The sequence below is a fragment of the Schistocerca nitens genome, chromosome 7, assembly GCF_023898315.1.
Source record: "Schistocerca nitens isolate TAMUIC-IGC-003100 chromosome 7, iqSchNite1.1, whole genome shotgun sequence".
NCBI classification, from domain to species: domain Eukaryota; kingdom Metazoa; phylum Arthropoda; class Insecta; order Orthoptera; family Acrididae; genus Schistocerca; species Schistocerca nitens.
Genome location: NC_064620.1, coordinates 241,736,780 through 241,752,356, shown reverse-complemented (window position 1 = coordinate 241,752,356; position 15,577 = coordinate 241,736,780). Strand labels below are relative to the sequence as shown.

The following is a 15,577-nucleotide window of genomic DNA, read 5'->3' as shown; positions in this document are numbered from 1 at the left end:
CTTTAAATCGGCCGCGGTCCGCTAGTATACGTCGGACCCACGTGTCGCCACTGTCAGTGATAGCAGACCGAGCGCCACCACACGGCAGGTCTAGAGAGACGTAGTAGCACTCGCCCAGTTGTACAGCCGACTTTGCCTGAGATGGATTACTGACAAATACGCTCTCATTTGCCGAGACGATAGTTAGCATAGCCTTCAGCTACATTTGCTACGACCTAGCAAGGCGCCGTATTCAATTGATATTGAGATTCTATTAACGTATCATCAAGAGCGATGTTCTACAAATGTGGATTAAAGTTAAGTATTCCAGAAGCTACGTACTTTTCTTTATAGCATTCATTACGTATCCTGTTTCAGACCTCACGCCAGCCTGCGTGAGTTTAAGCGCGTGCCTTTCGGCTTCCTCTCATTGTGTCTAGGCTGTCTTGTCTAGACACAACAAGAAAAACCACCTCTGGCTGTAATAACTGCCTTGATACGCCTGGACATTGAGTCAAACAGAGCTTGGATGGCGTGTACAGGTACAGCTGCCCATGCAGCTTCAACACCATACCACAGTTCATCAAGAGTAGAGACTGGCGTATTGTGACGAGCCAGTTGCTCGGCCACCATTGACCAGACGTTTTCAGTTGGTGAGAGATCTGGAGAATGTGCTGGCCAGGGCAGCAGTCGAACATTTTCTGTATCCAGAAAGGCCCGTACAGGACCTGCAACATGCGGTCGTGCATTATCCTGCTGAAATGTAGGGTTTCGCAGGGATCGAATGAAGGGTAGAGCCACGGGTCGCAACACGTTTGAAATGTAACGTCCACTGTTCAAAGTGCCGTCAATGCGAATAAGAGGTGACCGACACGTGTAACCAATGGCAACCAATCCCATCATGCCGGGTGATACGGCAGTATGGCGATGACGAATACACGCTTCCAATATGCGTTCACCGCGATGTCGTCAAACACGGATGCGACCATCATGATGCTGTAAACAGAACCTGCATTCATCCGAAAAAATGACGTTTCGCCATTCGTGCACCCAGGTTCGTCGCTGAGAACACCATCGCAGGCGCTCCTGTCTGTGATGCAGCGTCAAGGGTAACCGCAGCCATGGTCTCCGAGCTGATAGTCCATGCTGCTGCAAACTTCGTCGAACTGTTCGTGCAGATGGTTGTTATCTTGCGAACGTCCCCATCTGTTGACTCAGGGATCGAGACGTGGCTGCACGATCCCTTATAGCCATGCGGATAAGATGCCTGTCATCTCGACTGCTAGTGATACGAGGCCGTTGGGATCCAGCACGACGTTCCATATTACCCTCCTGATCCCACCGATTCCATATTCTGCTAAAGTCATTGTATCTCGACCAACGCGAGCAGCAATGTCGCGATACGATAAACCGCAATCGCGATAGGCTACAATCCGACCTTTATCAAAGTCGGAAACGTGATGGTATGCATTTCTTTTCCTTACACGAGGCATCACAACCATGTTTTACCAGGCAACGCCGGTCAACTGCTGTGTTTGTATGAGAAATCGGTTGGAAACTTTCCTCATGTCAGCACGTTGTAGGAGTCGCCACCGGCGCCAACCTTGTGTGAATTCTCTGAAAAGCTAATCATTTGCATATCACAACATCTTCTTCCTGTCGGTTAAATTTCGCTTCTGTAGCACGTCATCTTCGTGGTATAGCAATTTTAATGGCCAGTAGTGTATTTTGTCTCTAATTTGCAAATATTTTCTTATGAATGAATATTTTTATATAATTTAAATTCAATAACTAAAAAAGAAGAGCCGGTCGGGGTGGCCGAGCGGTTCTAAGCGCTACAGTCTGGAACCGCGCGACCGCTACGGTCGCAGGTTCGAATCCTGCCTCGGGCATGCATGTGTGTGATGTCCTTAGGTTAGTTAGGTTTAAGTAGTTCTAAGTTCTAGGGAACTGATGCCCTCAGAATTAAGTCCCATAGTGCTCAGAGCCATTTGAACCATTTAAAAAAGAAGTATGTAATAACATGTGCGAGGGCTATTCGGAGAGAAAGGAACGATAGGTCACGAAATGAAAACCACAGTGAAAATCAAAACTGTTTTATTTGTAGCAGTTAGCTACAACTTCCAGCTACTTATCTGCATAGTCGCCGATGCGACATAAGACATTTGTCGTAGTTTTGTACCAACTTTCCAATAACCTCGTTATAGGTGGCCGTCAGTGCTTTCCGCCAGTTCTCTACACTGGTTTACAGCTCGTTACCTATGCCAAAACGTTGTCTTCATAGCCAGCGGTTCATGAGAGCAGAGATGAAACTCAAAGGGAGACAATTGCGGGCTGCATTGTGGGTAATAAAACATTTCCAATTGAAAACGATGCAGGAGCATCTTCATTGCCCCTGCAGAATGTGGCTGAGAATTGTCTTTAAGAAGAAAACGCACGACAGTTATGTAATGTTGGCTGCATAGCTCCACGCGAAATTTCTCACCAGAGCCTCGTACTTGGTGGGGAAGAGGTATCTTTATGTGCTCCCTGTGTGCTCAGAACTAGAAAGAGCGACGTAACGCGATCGACGGGCATACTAGAGACAGTGCCCAACACACCTGTGCAAAACGTCATCGGATTTTTCACTGTGGTTTCCATTTCGCGAACGATCGTTCCGTACTTTCCGAATAACCGTCGTAGTAAGCACGCTGGTCTTGTCAGGGCAATTTGCTATTGTGAACAGTCAAAGAGTATACGACATCTGCTCAATATATTCAAGAACTTTGTCCACAAAATTTTTGTACGCTTGCCTTTACTTACTGTGCAAGGTTTCCTTCGAAATACTCCGCAGTTGGACACCACTCCCAACGCCGTTTCCAGATTAGATTAGATTAGACTAGTACTTGTTCCATGGATCATGAATACGACACTTCGTAATGATGTGGAACGTGTCAGGTTAATAAAAGGTGTCCATACAAGATATTACATTAGACAAAATATTACATGACACTCAATTTTTTTTTTTTTTTTAGGCTGGGAAATTACTCACTTACTATATCAAAAAATTCATCTAATGAGTAGAAGGTGTTGCCATTAAGAAATTCTTTTAATTTCTTTTTAAATGCTATATGGCTACCTGTCAGACTTTTGATGCTATTGGGTAAGTGACCAAAGACTTTTGTGGCAGCATAATTTACTCCCTTCTGAGCCAAGTTAGATTTAACCTTGAGTAGTGAAGATCATCCTTTCTCCTAGTGTTGTAGCCATGTACACTGCTATTACTTTTGAATTCGTTCGCATTATTAATAACAAATTTCATAAGTGAATATATACACTCCTGGAAATTGAAATAAGAACACCGTGAATTCATTGTCCCAGGAAGGGGACACTTTATTGACACATTCCTGGGGTCAGATACATCACATGATCACACTGACAGAACCACAGGCACATAGACACAGGCAACAGAGCATGCACAATGTCGGCACTAGTACAGTGTATATCCACCTTTCGCAGCAATGCAGGCTGCTATTCTCCCATGGAGACGATCGTAGAGATGCTGAATGTAGTCCTGTGGAACGGCTTGCCATGCCATTTCCACCTGGCGCCTCAGTTGGACCAGCGTTCGTGCTGGACGTGCAGTCCGCGTGAGACGACGCTTCATCCAGTCCCAAACATGCTCAATGGGGGACAGATCCGGAGATCTTGCTGGCCAGGGTAGTTGACTTACACCTTCTAGAGCACGTTGGGTGGCACGGGATACATGCGGACGTGCATTGTCCTGTTGGAACAGCAAGTTCCCTTGCCGGTCTAGGAATGGTAGAACGATGGGTTCGATGACGGTTTGGATGTACCGTGCACTATTCAGTGTCCCCTCGACGATCACCAGTGGTGTACGGCCAGTGTAGGAGATCGCTCCCCACACCATGATGCCGGGTGTTGGCCCTGTGTGCCTCGGTCGTATGCAGTCCTGATTGTGGCGCTCACCTGCACGGCGCCAAACACGCATACGACCATCATTGGCACCAAGGCAGAAGCGACTCTCATCGCTGAAGACGACACGTCTCCATTCGTCCCTCCATTCACGCCTGTCGCGACACCACTGGAGGCGGGCTGCACGATGTTGGGGCGTGAGCGGAAGACGGCCTAACGGTGTGCGGGACCGTAGCCCAGCTTCATGGAGACGGTTGCGAATGGTCCTCGCCGATACCCCAGGAGCAACAGTGTCCCTAATTTGCTGGGAAGTGGCGGTGCGGTCCCCTACGGCACTGCGTAGGATCCTACGGTCTTGGCGTGCATCCGTGCGTCGCTGCGGTCCGGTCCCAGGTCGACGGGCACGTGCACCTTCCGCCGACCACTGGCGACAACATCGATGTACTGTGGAGACCTCACGCCCCACGTGTTGAGCAATTCGGCGGTACGTCCACCCGGCCTCCCGCATGCCCACTATCCGCCCTCGCTCAAAGTCCGTCAACTGCACATACGGTTCACGTCCACGCTGTCGCGGCATGCTACCAGTGTTAAAGACTCCGATGGAGCTCCGTATGCCATGGCAAACTGGCTGACACTGACGGCGGCGGTGCACAAATGCTGCGCAGCTAGCGCCATTCGACGGCCAACACCGCGGTTCCTGGTGTGTCCGCTGTGCCGTGCGTGTGATCATTGCTTGTGCAGCCCTCTCGCAGTGTGCGGAGCAAGTATGGTGGGTCTGACACACCGGTGTTGAGAGGTGGCATGAGCCCCCTCTCATATACGATTCTCCTCTCTAGTTGCATGCGGTGGAGGGTTGTTATTCCTTCACACGCGGACTTCCCATGCAGCATCTCTCGTCACCCGGGTGGTCCAGTGACAGGCGGGCTCTTCTGACTTTGAAAGGGTAGGCCGACAGGCGTGGGGGGTCGAGTGAATGCTTTCCGGACGCCGGCATTGTCAGGAGACGCGCCCGTTTGGAGCCGGAAGTGGCGGCTGGGCTGGAGGTTCCGTTGCTTCGCAGAAGCGTAGCGAAAACACTTTCTGGCGGGCTACCAGCGAGGCGTGGGAATGACTTATGTACCCAGGCAGCTGTGGCGGGAAATTTCCCGCGCTTTCTGCAAAATAGGAACTGTGATTGGCTTGCTCAGGGCATAGCTCCGTGATGGAGCAAAATCAGCACAGAAATTGGCGCCAAGAATCTCCATTGGTGGAATGGTAGTGCTCCGGCAATGGAGTGGAATTTCCGCCGGTTTTCGAGTTGCTGATTGGAACGTAACCACGGCCACTGTCGTGGGGGCGGGAATGTTGTGTGTTCGGCCTGTACGGGTGCTCTAGGGAGTAGGCAGTCGCCTTTCGGTCGAGGACGTCGAAGCAACCAGCCAACGGCTCCAGTACGCCAGATCGTGTCCTGGCAGTCAAGAAGACAGTTTGGTAATGTATGTCCGCAGCACCGGCAGACAGGGATTTTCCTAGGTGATAATCAGAGCTCAGCAGAGCGCGCCTGTTCGTCTTTTTCTAACTTTGTTCTGTCTTGAGAAGCAGCAATTACTGTTGGGTTAGCGGTGTGTCTCTCTTGAGATTTGAGTGGCAAGGAATTGGCTCCACATACCACCTCGTCTTAAACCTCACGATCTAGTTTAGGGACAACTTCACCTTTACAGTGTTTGTATGAATCTCCAAATTTGAGCCAATTTGATGTATTATATTTCCTGTGTTTTTTTTTACTATTCTGTGTTTAGTCTTGGCTCTGAGCACTATGGGACTCAACTGCTGAGGTCATTAGTCCCCTAGAACTTAGAACTAGTTAAACCTAACCAACCTAAGGACATCACAAACATCCATGCCCGAGGCAGGATTCGAACCTGCGACCGTAGCGGTCTTGCGGTTCCAGACTGCATGTTTAGTCTTAATAAATCATATTGTTATTTTGGACAGAACTTTCATTCTGTTAATCGATAGAGCAACCCTATCATTCCTCACTATGCTAATGAAACCTTTGTTTATTTAACTTATTTATCAAATTAAATTATTGCAGGTGCCAAACTCTCTTCTACTCCACTGGCAGGGTTGATTAGAGTCAGTTCGCGTATTTTTTTTTATCCTTGTGCAACAGCAAAAGTCGGAGTTAGAATAGGGGGGGCTTAGAGCATGATTTACATATGTGGATTCTAGTAGAATTTAGTGATAAATACGCTGCTAGCCCCGGCACCTCGCAGTGTCAATGTGTTATTTTTTCCATTTCCAGGAGTGTATATTGTGAGGCTACAGTGAAGATTTCTAGCTCTTTAAATAAGTGTCTGCAGGATGATCTTGGATGAGCTCCAGCAATTATTCTGATTACACGCTTTTGTGCAATGAACACTCTTTTACTCAATGATGAGTTACCCCAGAATATGATGCCATACGAAAGCAGAGAATGAAAATAGGCGTGGTAAGCTAATTCACTCAGATGTATATCGCCAAAATTTGCAATGACCCTAATAGCATAAGTAGCTGAACTCAAACGTGTCAGCAGATCCTCAGTGTGTTTTTTTCCAGTTCAACCCCTCATCAATGCATACACCTAGAAATTTTGAATATTCTACCTTAGCTACCGATTTCTGATCGAAATCTATAGTTATTAATGGGGTCATTCAATTTACTGTGTGGAACTGTATATACTGCGTTTGTCAAAGTTTAATGAGAGCCCATTTGCAGAGAACCACTTAATGATTTTCTGAAAAACATCGTTTACAATTTCGCCAGTTTCGTGTCTGTCGGGTGTGATAGCTATACTTGTATCATCGGCAAGAAGTATCAGCTTTGCATCTTCGTGAATATAGAATGGCAAGTCATTAATATATATTAAGAACAGCAGAGGACCCAAGACCGAACCTTGCGGCATCCCATTCTTGATTGTTCCCCAGTTTGAGAAATCACCAGTTTTTTGCGTATTATGTGAACTGTTTATTTCAACTTTCTGCACTCTTCCACTTAGGTATGATTTAAACCATTTGAGGACTGTCCCATTCATACCACAGTACTTGAGCTTATCTAGAAGTATTCCATGATTTACACAATCAAAAGCCTTTGATAGATCACAAAAAATCCCAACGGGTGACTTCCGGTTACTCAGAGCATTTAATATTTCATTAGTGAAAGTATATATATCATTTTCCGTTGAAAAACCCTTCTGGAAACCAAACTGACATTTTGTTAAAACTTTATTTTTACAAAGGTGTGTAGCTACTCTACAATACATTACTTTTTCAAGAATTTTGGATAAGGCAGTCAGAAGAGAGATTGGGCGGTAGTTGTTGACATCAGACGTATCCACTTCCGGAAGCAGTCGTAGTACGCCTCTTGCTGGATCGCGCGAACCGCCGTCTGCTAATTTTCTTTTATCTCGTCTGTTGTTGCAAACCTTCGTCCATTCAACGGGGTTTTCAACTTTAGAAATAAAAGAAGTCCGCACGGGCCAGGCCTGGAGAGTACGGAGGATAAGGCAGCACGGTGATTTCCTTTTTTGTGCAATAGTCACGCACCAACAACGATGAAGGTGCGGGTGCGTTATCGTGATTCAAGAGTCATGAATTGTCTCGACACATTTCAGACAGTTTCCTTCTCACATTTTCTCGTAGGCGTCGCAACACGTCCCGATAGTAGCATCGATTAACAGTTGGTCCCTGTGGCAAAGAATTCGTGATGAACTAATCTTTCAGAGTCGAAGAAAACTGTCAGCATGGTTTTGACGTCACGAGCTTTTTTCGCCTTTGTGAACCTTTCCCGACCCATTGTGAAGATTGAATCTTGGTCTCAACATCGTAACCGTAGACCCACGTCTCATCACGGTAAGGAACACCTCGGTCTCATTTGCGCGATCCAAAAGCTCTTCACAGATTGCGAGGGGAAGATCTTTCTGGTCTCGACTCATGAACCGTGAGACGAGCTTGGCGGCAACACGATGTATTCCAAGATGCTGTGTCAGCATTTCATGACGTGATCCAACTGACATGTTTGATTCTTCTGCAGTTTCTGGGACAGTCAGTCTTTGATTAGCACGCACAATTTCGTTGACGTTACCGACATGAGCGTCGAAGGGCCTCTTGTACGAGGGCCATTTTTAATTTCCGTCCGGTCATGTTTAAACCGTGTGAACCATTGGTAACATCAAGTACAGCTTAACCACTCGCCACCGTAGGCTTCCTGCATTTGGTGTGTCTCTGTACAGGTTTTGTTCAGATTCACGCCAAATTTAATGCAGATGCGTTGCTCCTCTATCTCTGCCATCTCGAAATTCGCCAACTGTGCGACACAACATTCTACTAAATACAGCACTGAACAATAACTAACAGACATAACAACAATCAAACTTCCGGCAGTTACACATTACACACAGGCTTGTGCAGGCATGACAACCGGAATTCGCTCCAACACACCATTGGCGGGAAATCAGTTGTTGTTGTTGTGGTCTTCAGTCCTGAGATTGGTTTGATGCAGCTCTCCATGCTACTCTATCCTGGGCAAGCTTCTTCATCTCCCAGTACCTACTGCAACCTACATCCTTCTGAATCTGCTTAGTGTATTGATCTCTTGGTCTCCCTCTACGATTTTTACCCTCCACGCTGCCCTCCAATGCTAAATTTGTGATCCCTTGATGCCTCAAAACATGTCCTACCAACCGATCCCTTCTTCTAGTCAAGTTGTGCCACAAACTTCTCTTCTCCCCAATCCTATTCAATACCTCCTCATTAGTTACGTGATCTACCCACCTTATCTTCAGCATTCTTCTGTAGCACCACATTTCGAAAGCTTCTATTCTCTTCTTGTCCAAACTACACTCCTGGAAATTGAAATAAGAACACCGTGAATTCATTGTCCCAGGAAGGGGAAACTTTATTGACACATTCCTGGGGTCAGATACATCACATGATCACACTGACAGAACCACAGGCACATAGACACAGGCAACAGAGCATGCACAATGTCGGCACTAGTACAGTGTATATCCACCTTTCGCAGCAATGCAGGCTGCTATTCTCCCATGGAGACGATCGTAGAGATGCTGGATGTAGTCCTGTGGAACGGCTTGCCATGCCATTTCCACCTGGCGCCTCAGTTGGACCAGCGTTCGTGCTGGACGTGCAGACCGCGTGAGACGACGCTTCATCCAGTCCCAAACATGCTCAATGGGGGACAGATCCGGAGATCTTGCTGGCCAGGGTAGTTGACTTACACCTTCTAGAGCACGTTGGGTGGCACGGGATACATGCGGACGTGCATTGTCCTGTTGGAACAGCAAGTTCCCTTGCCGGTCTAGGAATGGTAGAAAGAAGGGTTCGATGACGGTTTGGATGTACCATGCACTATTCAGTGTCACCTCGACGATCACCAGTGGTGTACGGCCAGTGTAGGAGATCGCTCCCCACACCATGATGCCGGGTGTTGGCCCTGTGTGCCTCGGTCGTATGCAGTCCTGATTGTGGCGCTCACCTGCACGGCGCCAAACACGCATACGACCATCATTGGCACCAAGGCAGAAGCGACTCTCATCGCTGAAGACGACACGTCTCCATTCGTCCCTCCATTCACGCCTGTCGCGACACCACTGGAGGCGGGCTGCACGATGTTGGGGCGTGAGCGGAAGACGGCCTAACGGTGTGCGGGACCGTAGCCCAGCTTCATGGAGACGGTTGCGAATGGTCCTCGCCGATACCCCAGGAGCAACAGTGTCCCTAATTTGCTGGGAAGTGGCGGTGCGGTCCCCTACGGCACTGCGTAGGATCCTACGGTCTTGGCGTGCATCCGTGCGTCGCTGCGGTCCGGTCCCAGGTCGACGGGCACGTGCACCTTCCGCCGACCACTGGCGACAACATCGATGTACTGTGGAGACCTCACGCCCCACGTGTTGAGCAATTCTGCGGTACGTCCACCCGGCCTCCCGCATGCCCACTATACGCCCTCGCTCAAAGTCCGTCAACTGCACATACGGTTCACGTCCACGCTGTCGCGGCATGCTACCAGTGTTAAAGACTGCGATGGAGCTCCGTATGCCACGGCAAACTGGCTGACACTGACGGCGGCGGTGCACAAATGCTGCGCAGCTAGTGCCATCCGACGGCCAACACCGCGGTTCCTGGTGTGTCCGCTGTGCCGTGCGTGTGATCATTGCTTGTACAGCCCTCTCGCAGTGTCCGGAGCAAGTATGGTGGGTCTGACACACCGGTGTCAATGCGTTCTTTTTTCCATTTCCAGGAGTGTATTTACCGTCCATGTTTCACTTCCATACATGGCTACACTCCATACAAATACTTTCAGAAACGACTTCCTGACACTTAAATCTATACTCGATGTTAACAAATTTCTCTTCTTCAGAAACGATTTTCTTGCCATTGCCAGTCTACATTTTATATCCTCTCTACTTCGACCATCATCAGTTATTTTACTCCCTAAATAGCAAATCTCCTTTACTACATTAAGTGTCTCATTTCCTAATCTAATCCCCTCAGCATCACCCGATTTAATTTGACTACATTCCATTATCCTCGTTTTGCTTTTGTTGATGTTCATCTTATATCCTCCTTTCAAGACACTGTCCATTCCGTTCAACTGCTCTTCCAAGTCCTTTGCTGTCTCTGACAGAATTACAATGTCATCGGCGAACCTCAAAGTTTTTACTTCTTCTCCATGAATTTTAATACCTACTCCGAATTTTTCTTTTGTTTCCTTTACTGCTTGCTCAATATACAGATTGAATAACATCGGGGAGAGGCTACAACCCTGTCTCACTCCTTTCCCAACCACTGCTTCCCTTTCATGCCCCTCGACTCTTATAACTGCCACCTGGTTTCTGTACAAATTGTAAATAGCCTTTCGCTCCCTGTCTTTTACTCCTGCCACCTTCAGAATTTGAAAGAGAGTATTCCAGTTAACGTTGTCAAAAGCTTTCTCTAAGTCTACAAATGCTAGAAACGTAGGTTTGCCTTTTCTTAATCTTTCTTCTAAGATAAGTCGTAAGGTTAGTATTGCCTCACGTGTTCCAACATTTCTACGGAATCCAAACTGATCTTCCCCGAGGTCCGCTTCTACCAGTTTTTCCATTCGTCTGTAAAGAATTCGCGTTAGTATTTTGCAGCTGTGACTTATTAAACTGATAGTTAGGTAATTTTCACATCTGTCAACACCTGCTTTCTTTGGGATTGGAATTATTATATTCTTCTTGAAGTCTGTGGGTATTTCGCCTGTCTCATACATCTTGCTCACCAGATGGTAGAGTTTTGTCATGACTGGCCCTCCCAAGGCCATCAGTAGTTCTAATGGAATGTTGTCTACTCCCGGGGCCTTGTTTCGACTCAGGTCTTTCAATGCTCTGTCAAACTCTTCACGCAGTATCTTATCTCCCATTTCATCTTCATCTACATCCTCTTCCATTTCCATAATATTGTCCTCAAGTACATCGCCCTTGTATAAACCCTCTATATACTCCTTCCACCTTTCTGCCTTCCCTTCTTTGCTTAGAACTGGGTTGCCATCTGAGCTCTTGAGATTCATACAAGTGGTTCTCTTCTCTCCAAAGGTCTCTTTAATTTTCCTGTAGGCAGTATCTATCTTACCCCTAGTGAGACAAGCCTCTACATCCTTACATTTGTCCTCTAGCCATCCCTGCTTAACCATTTTGCACTTTCTGTCGATCTCATTTTTGAGACGTTTGTATTCCCTTTTGTCTGCTTCATTTACTGCATTTTTATATTTTCTCCTTTCATCAATTAAATTCAATATTTCTTCTGTTACCCAAGGATTTCTATTAGCCCTCGTCTTTTTACCTACTTGATCCTCTGCTGCCTTCACTACTTCATCCCTCAGAGCTACCCATTCTTCTTCTACTGTATTTCTTTCCGCCATTCCTGTCAATTGTTCCCTTATGCTCTCCCTGAAACTCTCTACAACCTCTGGTTCTTTCAGTTTATCCAGGTCCCATCTCCTTAAATTCCCACCTTTTTGCAGTTTCTTCAGTTTCAATCTGCAGTTCATAACCAATAGATTGTGGTCAGAATCCACATCTGCCCCTGGAAATGTCTTACAATTTAAAACCTGGTTCCTAAATCTCTGTCTTACCATTATATAATCTATCTGATACCTATTAGTATCTCCAGGATTCTTCCAAGTATACAACCTTCTTTTATGATTCTTGAACCAAGTGTTAGCTATGATTAAGTTATGCTCTGTGCAAAATTCTACAAGGCGGCTTCCTCTTTCATTTCTTCCCCCCAATCCATATTCACCTACTATGTTTCCTTCTCTCCCTTTTCCTACTGACGAATTCCAGTCACCCATGACTATTAAATTTTCGTCTCCCTTCACTACCTGGATAATTTCTTTTATCTCGTCATACATTTCATCAATTTCTTCATCATCTGCAGAGCTAGTTGGCATATAAACTTGTACTACTGTAGTAGGCATGGGCTTTGTGTCTATCTTGGCCACAATAATGCGTTCACTTTGCTGTTTGTAGTAGCTAAACCGCACTCCTATTTTTTTATTCATTATTAAACCTACTCCTGCATTATCCCTATTTGATTTTGTATTTATAACCCTGTAATCACCTGACCAAAAGTCTTGTTCCTCCTGCCACAGAACTTCACTAATTCCCACTATATCTAACTTTAACCTATCCATTTCCCTTTTTAAATTTTCTAACCTACCTGCCCGATTAAGGGATCTGACGTTCCACGCTCCGATCCGTAGAATGCCAGTTTTCTTTCTCCTGATAACGACGTCCTCTTGAGTAGTCCCCGCCCGGAGATCCGAATGGGGGACTATTTTACCTCCGGAATATTTTACCCAAGAGGACGCCATCATCATTTAATCATACAGTAAAGATGCATGTCCTCGGGAAAAATTACGGCTTTAGTTTCCCCATGCTTTCAGCCGTTCGCAGTACCAGCACAGCAAGGCCGTTTTGGTTAATGTTACAAGGCCAGATCAGTCAATCATCCAGAGTGTTGCCCCTGTAACTACTGAAAAGGCTGCTGCCCCTCTTCAGGAACCACATGTTTGTCTGGCCTCTCAACAGATACCCCTCCGTTGTGGTTGCACCTACGGTACGGCCATCTGTATCGCTGAGGCACGCAAGCCTCCCCACCAACGGCAAGGTCCATGGTTCATGGGGGAAATCAGTAATGTACCGGAATTTTTTGCACAGACCTCGTATTTGAAGCAGGGAACATTGTCGCTGGGGGCGGACGCGCACGCTGCAGTTCAGTCTGACGCGAGCTCTTGTACAGTAGAGCCTGACACAGGCGCTGTAGTTGCTAGCGGCGTGTAGTGCGAGTACCATTCACAAAAAAAAGCATGTATATACATCCTGGAATGTTCACTCAATGTTGATTATCATCTTATTGTTTGGTCTACCAACATTACGTTATTGGCGAAGTGTTCTACTCACCATAGTGGTTGCAACTTGCTAGCTGGGGTTGTGAGGTACCAGACTGGAAGAATTGTATGTTATGGCCAGACATAATTACGGTATTCACTGGGCACAATGCAAAAAAGTATCAAGAGGAATTAATATGAAAGCAGAGCACTGTGGACCCAAAATTGTTTATTGCAAAGAGACGCTAAAAAGAGCCTGTTGCCATGCATTGTCGCAGCACCAGCAGCCACTCACTGCAGTAAGGCAAGACCAACTTTAAAACTGGAAGTGTGTCAACGGTAGCCAGCGTAGTAGTATCATTTTGTGAATAATTACCAACTTAACGTTAACGCTGTGTTATGACTGCTTAAACTTGAACAATTTACCAAGTAGGGTCCTATCTTGTCATTAACAATTAAAACCAAGTGTCACTGGTGATGACAAAAAGACTAAAATTGCTGAGCTGTTTTAATTTTGATAATTTGTTTAAAAAAGTGAAAGTTTCAGAAATTAAAAAATAATTCAGACTGTTAAAGATCATGGACTATGTTGGTTAGCGAAATCTTCATTCGATCTAGTCGCAGCTTACGATACGATCAACCATCGGCTCCTTCTGAATAAAGTATATGATATCACTAAAGACTTCACACTCATGTGCAATATTAGAAACCTTCTCCAGAACAGCAGATTTTTTGTAGAATTTCAGGGTAACAAAAGTAGATCGAAAACTCAGAAAAATGGACTACCACAAGGAAGTGTACTTGCGCCGCTATTATTCAACATCTATACCAACGCCCAACCTATCCCTGAAGGAACTCGAAGCTTTATTTATGCTGATGACTGCGCTATCACTACTCAGGCTGACTGTTTTGAGACTGTAGAAGATACGCTATCAAAATCTTTGGGAGAATTCACTGTTTATTATCATGGGAATTACTTGAAACCTAATCCTGCCAAGACTCAGACCCACGCTTTCCACCTGAAGAATAAACAGGCAAATAGATCCTTAAATATACCCTGGGGAGGCATCGTACTCGAACATAATCCTACTCCCAAATATCTTGGAGTAACTCTGGATCGCGCGCTAACATATTGCCTAAACACCAAACAGAAAATGGCAGCCAGAAATAACATAGTGTGAAAATTGACAGGTACATCATGGGGTGCTAATCCATGCACTGTGCGCTCAAGCGCGCTTGCATAATGTTATTCCAATGTTGAATATGCATGTTCGGTACTGTACAAGCCCAGTCATGCCAAGAACGTAGATGTGGCTCTAAATGAGTCTTGCCGGATTGTCACGGGTTGCTTAAGACCTACTCCTGTAGACAAACTCCGTTGCCTCGCTGGCATAGCTCCTCCTGAAATCGGACGTGAGGTAGCTGCGAGACATGAGAAAAGTAAGGCCACAACGAAGGAAGCCCATCCACTATATGGAAGTCAGCCCGCACATCCTAGGCTGAAATCAAGAAAGAGCTACTTGAGAACTACTCAGGCTCTCATCGAGAATCCACAGACGGCTAGGATCTCGCGATGGCGGGAGAAATGTCGGTATTTGGGAGAATGGATGGCTCCAAAGGAAGAACTTCCCCCTGGAAATTCTGAGAAGTGGTCAATATGGAGGTCTCTCAATACATTACCATCAAACACAACGAGATGCAAGGCCAGTCTGCGGACTTGGGGTTTCTCTGTGGACTCAGTTCTTTGCCAGCGAGGCTTTGAGCAGACTAACAGACATTTCCTTCAGTGTTCCTCATCACCATGCAAGACCTTATCAGAGCTACACTAAATGCACACACACACACACACACACACACATATATATATATATATATATATATATATATATATATATATATATATATTTATTATTCTTGATTTACAATGTGAGTACATTTTTCCAGCACCTATTCTAGATTACAGTAAGTCACTAATTATTGTTCTCCACTCTTCTCTATTTGTCCATAAATCTTCAGGAATGTTGTTCTTCCTCATTGCTGACTGAACTCCCTGTATCCATGTATCAGGTGTTCGTCCCCTTTTTCTTCTTCCAATTGGTACCCAGTCGATTATGCATTTTGGTAGCCTTTCCTGTTCCATTCGTCTGATGTGTCCATACCATTTAAGTTGTTTGTGCTCGGTGAAATCAATAATTGAATTTTTACATTTCATCTTGTCTCTGATTACTTCATTTCTTATTCTTTCTCGTCTTGATATTCTTGCTGAACGCCTCCAGAAATCCATTTCTGTGGC

At 45.9% G+C, this 15,577-nt stretch overlaps 1 protein-coding gene across 1 annotated transcript in view; it reads right to left on the bottom strand.

Annotated features, from left to right (window-relative positions):
- LOC126195553 (UNC93-like protein MFSD11) overlaps nucleotides 1-15,577 on the bottom strand; it is a 207,976-nt gene that overhangs the window by 172,226 nt on the left and 20,173 nt on the right. The gene's annotated exons all lie outside the window — the stretch shown is intronic.